Source organism: Triticum aestivum, chromosome 3B, assembly GCF_018294505.1.
Source record: "Triticum aestivum cultivar Chinese Spring chromosome 3B, IWGSC CS RefSeq v2.1, whole genome shotgun sequence".
NCBI lineage: Eukaryota > Viridiplantae > Streptophyta > Magnoliopsida > Poales > Poaceae > Triticum > Triticum aestivum.
Genome location: NC_057801.1, coordinates 401,960,918 through 401,969,702, shown reverse-complemented (window position 1 = coordinate 401,969,702; position 8,785 = coordinate 401,960,918).

Sequence of the window (8,785 nt, the reverse complement as noted above, 5' to 3'; positions counted from 1 at the left end):
TTCTTCTTCTTCTTCTTCTTCCTCTTCTTCTTCTTCCTCTTCTTCTTCTTCCTCTTCTTCTTCTTCTTCTTCTTCTTCTTCTTCTTCTTCTTCTTCTTCTTCTTCTTCTTCTTCTTCTTCTTCTTCTTCTTCTTCTTCTTCTTCTTCTTGCCTTGTATGCAAGTCACAAGGCCGTCCTCAAGTTGCTCTTTCAACTTGGCATTTTCTTCCACAAGATGCACATGCTCACAACAAAGGTTAGTAGCATGGGCATTATCAATAAGAACGAAGGGAGGACACGTGGAAATCTCCTTGGTTAGCTTCACTTGAAGGTTATCATGGGACTCCTTGAGAGAGGCATGAGGACCCTTCAAGACCTTGTGAGCCTTTTCAAGTGTATCAAAGTCTTCCTTGAGTCTATCATGGCCAACCCCAAGTGCAACTTTCTCGGCTTTGAGAACACGAGTAAGAACAATAGCATGATCAAGATCTTTTTGCAATTTAGCAAGATCAACATTGTGTGACTCCTTAGAAGTCAAACAAAGACCTCACCCTTCCTCTAGAGCAATAGAAAGATCCGCAATCTCATCGGCATAGTCACGACTATGCCCCTCCAACTTGGAGATGTATCCTCATGCGACTCAATGATTTCATTGGCCTCACCAAGTTGTTCCAAGAGAGCAACAAAGTGCTTCTTGGATTTACCCTTGAGCTTGCTCACGAACTTGGTGAACTCATTCTCATCAACTTTCTCCACCTCACTATCATCAACACAATATAATAATGATGGAGTAGTAATGATGGTGGTTTTGATGTTAGGAGTTACCTTGTATATACCGTTGGCCATGAGACAGTTGGCAACGGTGTTTTCTTTGGGGGCGCCAAAGAGAGACACCTTGGAGGGGGAAGATGTAGCAGTGATAGGTTGTTGTTGCCATTCCTTCTCCACTTGTATCTTCTTCATCATCATCGGAGGTGTACTCTTCATGCGCCACCAAGCCCTTTTGAGGTGTCTTCTTGGTGAAGTTCTTCTTGCTTGGGGAGGACTTGGCTTTGTCTTTGCGAATGAGTTTGCTACCTTTGTCTTCCCTCTTCTCATAAGGGCACTCTCCCACAAAGTGACTCACATTGCTGCAATTATAGCAAGTCCTCACTCGTTGTTTGTTCCTTGACCCACTTGAGTAGTTCTTGGTGAAGTTGGGCCTTGAGTTCTCTTGTTTCTCCAAAAGTGCCTTGATGTAAGAGCCATGTGCTCATGGTAAGTGTTGAGGATATAACTACTGAGTATAAACCGTCCAGGAGAGGCCGGTTCATGCTCAACCATACCGAAGTCCATGAAGATAAGAAGATGGCGAAGTACTAATGAAGCTTAGAGGCCCAAGGACAGAGGCGGATTAGGGCCCATAGCGGTAAACCGCCATAGTTGTATACTTGTATTGTAAGTTAGGGAAAGGAAGAGACCGAGCCGAACACTTGTATGAGTCGGCCTCGGAACTCTATAAATCGGCGGGGCGTCAACCTGTGTATATAAAGGGACGACCCCGCGGCGGTTCAGGGACAACAGACAACAACTCGAGACTCAGGCTAGCGTGTTTGCGCCCTGGTCATCGAAACCCCAATAATCCCATCACAAACTAGACATAGGCTTTACTTTCATCGAAGGGGCCGAACTAGTATAACTCTCGTGTCCCTTGTCCGGTTTAACCCCTTGAGGCTAATCTCATGGCGATGGCTCCACGACTAAGTCTTCTGCTAGGACATCTGACGTGATATTTCCACGACAGTTGGCGCCCACCGTGGGGCTATTGCACGATGGTTTCGAGTTCTTGAAGGGCAGCTTTGAAGGACTCAAGGGGTACGTGGTCGGCCAGATGACCAAGAGTCGTCGCGGCAAGCTCTACATCGACGATGCAGGCTGGGGCCCCGAGGCCGGCTCAATCGAGTATGGGTACCGGGTCCCCTTTGGAGGAATTCACGTTTTTATCGGCAAGATCGGCGAACTGGGCCCTGAGCCAGACATCTCCACCGACCTCGTCGAGACGGCTCAGCGTGCAAGTCCTGCCCGGGTTCGGCCTGCCATGAAGCGTGTGTTCGTAGGATTCATCCGCGGAGCGGAATCTGAACCGGTATCCGATGGTGAGACGGCCGTCTACTCGGATGGTGAATCGTCCACTGGGGAAACCGAGTCACTATACCAACTGCACGATGGCCGGTTTGAGGGAAACTCTGATGGTGACAGTATTCCGGATCCCCTTGAACCGCCAAACCGGGTTGCGATCTTCATGGATGGTACGCAGCCCACCGTGCAATCTTCATCTACAACAGCAATGGTCTCCGGATTGGTAGCCGCGGCAGGAGGCCCGGTGCGCCGGCCGGCTCAAGCTCTTGCCAGTTTATTGGATGATTGGACGACACTGTTGACCACAACGGTAACTCCAGAGACTCAGGTTCAGCACAATGTGGTTGCGAAGTTAAAGGGATCAGATAGTTTAGGCCAAGGCGGACTTGGCGGCTGAGGAGGCCAGGATGGAGGAAGAACGTGCCGCTTTAGATGCCCGATCACAGGAAATCCAAGCGCAGAATTACCGACTTACGTTGGATCAGAACGCATCAAACGAGGTTATGAGAAGGAAGTACCGGTCTTGACTGCCGCAAATTTACAAGGGTCTGAATCTCTTCAGCACACCAGGAGCTGGGCCTAGCAATCCGGTAGGAGTAAACCGGACCGAGGCACCGGGGGCGGCGCCGGATCAGCCACGGGCGATGGACCCGCCTCGACGGACGGACAACCCGCCACGGTATGTCACAACACCGCCGGGTCACTTTTCCAGTCCTTTGGATAATATGATTGCAGCAGCGTCACGTTTGGCGGCTATTCCGATGGAGGGTGATTTCTTAGTAGCAATCGAGACTCGACAAGCCAGGGATCTTCTTCAAACCGCCATTGTTTAGCAACAGGCCTATTCCTATAGCCGAGACAGAATACATTCAACCCGCCGTCCGAGCAAGAGTTATAGAAGGCACATGGACGAGCCGGCCGTGTCAAGCAGTGCGCGGCGTGGAGATGCGCCTCGAGGGGCTAATCCGGCGAACGGTGGTCAGAATGCTCAGGACGTAGTGGATAATGGTAGAGCGCGAAGGGAGGCCGCTTTAGCGGCACAGTACGCGGGTCATCATCAACCCGCCCCGGTTCAGCCAACATCATCCATAGAGTGAGGGACAGGGCTTGCTTTCAGCTCTTGGGGAGTGCCGTGTCTCATCCCGGCTCTCCATAATGTGCGGCTGCCCAAGGATTTCAAAGGGCCGCGCAAGGTGCCTAATTACACTGCTGATCAGCCCCCCGAGGCGTGGGTTGAAAGTTATGAGATGGCAATGGAGATGCTGGATGTAGATGAAGCGACATGTGCAAAATACTTCACCATGATGTTGGAAGGAACGACCCGCACTTGGTTAAAAAGCTTGCCCGCCAACTCCATCGGATCATGGGACCAATTGAAGGCCAAGTTCATAGCAAACTTCAAAGATACGTGCAAACAACCTATGTCCATTGTGGATTTAGATGCCTGTGTCCAAGGAGAGAACGAGTCAACGACTCATTGGGTGCGTCGGGTTTCAAAAGTATTGCATTCGTCGGACCGTATCAATGCTGACACGGCGATCGTAACATTGGAGCGTGATTGCCGGTTTAAGTCATTGAAAATGAAGTTGGGACGACTCAAGCGCCACTGCAATGATATGGGAACACTTATGGGAGCTCTGGTTAAGTATGTTGATTCTGATAACACCAAGGACCCTGATTCTGATTAAGAGAAACATGAGAAGGGAAAGAAGAATGCCGGTTCAAAAGGACAACATAATCAGGCGAGCCAGGGAAACAGTGGTAAGCGTAAAGCGGATAATTCCGATTTTGTGGCTAACACCAATGTGTAGGGCAATATGCAACATCGTAGGGGTAAACCGCCCCAACGCGGTGGTGGAATGAATCTGGAACGCCTGTTAAACCAGCCCTACCTGAAGCATGGGACAAAGGAGGCTCCGACCACACACCTTTGGAAGGATTGCCACATCATGAGGGAGTTCAAAAATTCTGATCTTTTTCGGTATGATCAGGGTCCATCTGGTGGTTCCGGTACAGGATTCCATGGGCCGGGTTACGGTGGTGGCGCTTCAAGCTCAGGATTCCAGAATCATCAGGGCAATCAGAACAACCAAGGTGGTAACCATCAACAGGGTAATCAGGGGAGTCAACAGCAGTCGGGTTATCAGAGCAACCCAAAGCAGTTAAACAGTGGACAGTAAAATGTCTTCACCACTAGCTTGTGCAAGCGCGATCAGAAGCTCCATAAAAGAGCAGTGAACTCTGTTGAACCGGCGGTGCCCCGTTATCTATGTTGGTCTGAGCAGCCTATTGTCTGGAGCAGGGAGGATCACCCGCCCCGGGTTGACAATCCGGGTCACCTGGATTTGGTGGTTGCACCTCAGGTGGGAGGATATAAGTCCACCAAGGTACTCATGGACGGAGGGAGCAGTATCGATATCTTGTACTATGAAACCTTCTAGCGTATGGGGTTGACAGATAAGAATCTTAGACCGTCAAACACCGTTTTTCACGGAGTGGTGCCTGGCAAATCGGCTTACCCAGTTGGTAAGATAGCTCTGGAGGTGGTTTTTGGAGATGATCATGACTCAAGGTCCGAGACACTGACCTTTGAAGTGGTCAAAATCAGAAGTCCGTACCATGCTTTATTTGGACGACCGGTTTATGCTAGGTTCATGGCAAGTCCGTGTTATGTTTATCTGCAGCTCAAGATGCCGGGTCACAAAGGGACCATTATGGTTCATGGCAGCCGTAAGATTGCTCTGGAGTGTGAGGAAGGAGATGCGGCATATGTTGAATCGGTTTGTGCAACGGAGGAGTTAAAGTTCTATAAGGACAATGTTGATCCGGTAGACATGACTTCCTTGAAGAAGCCCTCTACAGAACATGATCCGACCCTGAAGTTCAAACCGGCTGATGAAACTAAACTTGTTGATTTCGTTCCTGGCAATTCATCCAAACAGTTTAGTATCAGCACAAATCTGGATCCGAAATAGGAAAGCGCGCTCATCGGGTTCATCCGTGAGAACCGGGACATTTTTGCATGGAAGCCTTCTGACATGCCAGGTGTACCGAGGGAACTCGCTGAGCACACTCTCAATATTGATCCCAAGTTTAAACCATTCAAACAATTCCTTCGTTGCTTCAACGAGGAACGACGCAAGGCCATTGGAGAAGAGGTAGCCCGTTTGTTGGCTGCTGGTTTTATTGTCGAAGTGTTTCACCCAGAGTGGTTGGCTAATCCGGTGCTGGTGCTTAAGAAAAACGGCACTTGGAGTATGTGTGTGGATTACACAGATTTGAATAAAGCTTGCCCAGCTGATCCCTTCACCCTCCCTCGTATTGATCAAATCATTGATGCTACGACGGGTTGTGAGCGTTTGAGTTTTCTGGATGCGTATTCCGGTTATCATCAGATCAAGATGGCAGTTAAGGACCAGGAGAAGATAGCTTCTATTACTCCCTTTGGAGCCTTCTGCTATGTATCCATGCCCTTTGGGCTCAAGAGTGCCCAGGCAACTTATCAACGTTGCGTGCAGAATTGTCTTCATACTCAGATTGGGCGCAATGTTCATGCTTATGTGGACGATATTGTGGTCAAGTCCAGGAAAGCAGAGAGACTCATATCTGATTTGTGAGAAACCTTTGATAATCTGTGAGTCTATAAAATGATGCTCAATCCGGCTAAGTGTGTTTTTTGGTGTTCCGGCAGGCAAGCTCTTAGGCTTTCTGGTGTCTAACAGAGGCATTAAGGCTAATCCGGAAAAGATCAAGGCAATTACATCCTTGGCTAAACCGGTGTGTATCAATGATGTTCAGTGACTGGCAGGTCATATTGCGGCTTTAAGCCGGTTTATCAGCCGTTTGGGAGAGAAGGCAATTCCTCTGTATCAGATGTTGAAGAAAACCGACAACTTTGTTTGGAGTGACGCAGCTGATGCGGCGTTTGAGGACTTGAAGCGGCAGTTAGCTGAACCGCCAGTTCTTGCTGCTCCCATTGATAAAGAGCCACTACTATTGTATGTGGCTGCTAATGCCTGGGTTGTCAGTGTTGCCATTGTGGTGGAGCGCAAGGAGGCTGGGAAGGAGTACCCGAGTTCAAAGGCCGGTTTACTATATAAGCGAAGTGCTCATTGAGTCAAAGAAAAGGTATCTGCATTGGCAGAAGCTAGTGTATGGGGTGTTCATGGCAAGTCGAAAGCTTAAACAGTACTTTCAAGGTCATCCAATCACAGTGGTCAGTTCTGCTCCTTTGGGGGATATAATCCAGAACAGGGAGGCAACTGGCCGGGTTGCTAAGTGGGCTATTGAGGTTGGACCACACGGTTTGAAGTATATGCCTTGCACAACCATCAAGTCCTAGGCTCTTGTGTATTTCATCAATGACTGGACCGAGTTGCAGGCACCAGAAGACAAATCGGATAGTACATACTGGACTATTCACTTTGACGGGTCCAGGCAATTGGAGGGCTCGGGGGCTGGAGTTGTCCTTACTTCCCCTCGAGGTGATAAAATTCATTATGTTCTTCGCTTAATGTTCCCTTGTACTAACAATGCAGCTGAGTATGAAGCTTTACTCCATGGTCTTCGAGTGGCTAAGGAGATGAACTTAAGCCACGTACGATGCTTTGGAGACTCAGACTTGGTAGCCCAGCAAGTTTCAGGTAATTGGGATTCCAAGGATCCACTCATGGCGGCTTACCGACGAGAGGTGGATATTGTGGCTGGCTGCTTTAAGGGATATCAAGTGGAGCACATTGATCGGCGCAAAAATGAGGCAGCTGACGCTTTAAGCCGGCTAGGATCTCAGCGTAAACTAGTGCCGCCCAATACCTTTTTGGACGTCTTGCATAACCCGTCGGTTCAGCTGCCTACAGAGGAGGACCTCGCTGTTCCTGATCCGGAGGCACAGTTGGTGGCCGCTTTACATATCATTCCGGATTGGACAGTTCCATACTTGGCGTATATGAACCGGGGCGAGTTACCAGATGATGAAATTTTGGCCAGACAGATCATCCGGCGGTCCAAGTCCATGGTCGTTCACAACGCCGAATTACACCACTGTAGTGTTTCTGGGGCGTTCCAGCGCTGTGTTTCTCTCGAAGAAGGCCGTGAGATTTTACGTGAGATCCACGAAGGAGATTGTGGTCATCACGCTGGTTCAAAATCCTTGGTTGCTAAAGCTTTCCGTCACGGTTTCTATTGGTTGACAGCTCATGCTGATGCTGAGGACTTGGTCAGACGGTGCGATGGCTGTCAAAAATTCTCAAGACGAGCTCATGTGCTGGCTCAGGAGCTACGAATGATTCCTATCACCTGGCTGTTTGCCACTTGGGGGCTTGACATGGTAGGGTCTTTCAAAGCGATCAAAGGATAAGAAGACCCACCTGTTGGTGGCGGTTGACAAGTTCACTAAATGGGTTGAAGCGCAGCCAGTAAGCAAGTGTGACGCAGCCACGGCGGTTCAATTCATTAAAAAGGTGATCTTCTGTTTCGGTTTTCCACACAACATTATCATGGATAATGGCACGAACCTCTCTAAAGGAGAGATGGAGGATTTTTGTTAACGAGAGCACATCCGGCTTGATGTCGCGTCTGTGGCTCATCCCCAATCCAATGGTCAAGCTGAGCGAGCTAATCAAGAAATTCTAAAGGGTATCAAGCCCCGGCTAATGGTCCCTTTAAAGTGGACGCAGGGTTGCTCGGTGGAAGAGCTACCATCTGTGTTATGGAGCACAAATACCACCCCAAACCGGTCTACAGGTTATACGCCCTTCTTCATGGTTTACGGAGCAGAGGCAGTGCTCCCTAGTGATATTCGTCATGACTCACCTCGGGTTGCCAATTATGTTGACGCGGACAATGAGCAAGCACGTCAAGAAGCACTGGACCTGTTAGATGAGAAGCAGGATATGGCTTTGGCTTGTTCGGCAGTTTACCAGCAAGACCTGCGGCGTTATCACATCCGACGGGTTAAAACAAGAACCTTTCAAGAAGGCGATTTAGTGCTCCGGCTCATCCAGGATCAGACCAACATGCACAAGTTATCCCCACCTTGGGAAGGGCCCTTTGTGGTCAGCAAGAATCTGCACAACGGATTATACTACCTTATTGACGTTCGAGAAGACTCACGCACTTCTGAGGAGGAGACCCGGCGACCGTGGAACATAGCTCTCCTTCGGCCATACTACACTTGAGTTCTAGGCTCTTCTTATGTACATATTATGACAATGTATATATTACACTACAAAAAAAAAGACACATCCGTGACATTTTTGGCCGAACGAAATTTTTTTCTGTCATACATATGACACTTCTATGACGATAATTGTGACAAAACCCGGTATCATCATAGATGTGGTGGGCTCCTACTTCTATGACAAAAAATCATGACAGAAAATGGGCTTTTCGTCCTGGGCGGGCCGGAGACGCAGCTGCATGACATTCTTTGGGCCGTCCATGACGAAAAAAAGCGTGGTAGAAGCGAGGGGGAGGAAAATTTTGGGGAGTTACCGGTTACGGTGGGAGGTCGGGGGCGGAGCGATGCACGTTTCTCTCGTACAGGTACGCGCGTGTGTGCGAGGCATTGGCTCTAACTGAACCCGAGCGAGGCGTTGGGCTCTAACTGAAACCGATTGATTGCACTCCAGGCTACGCGTTACTGAACCCGAGCGATCGATCGATGGCTGTTAACTGAACCCGATGGAG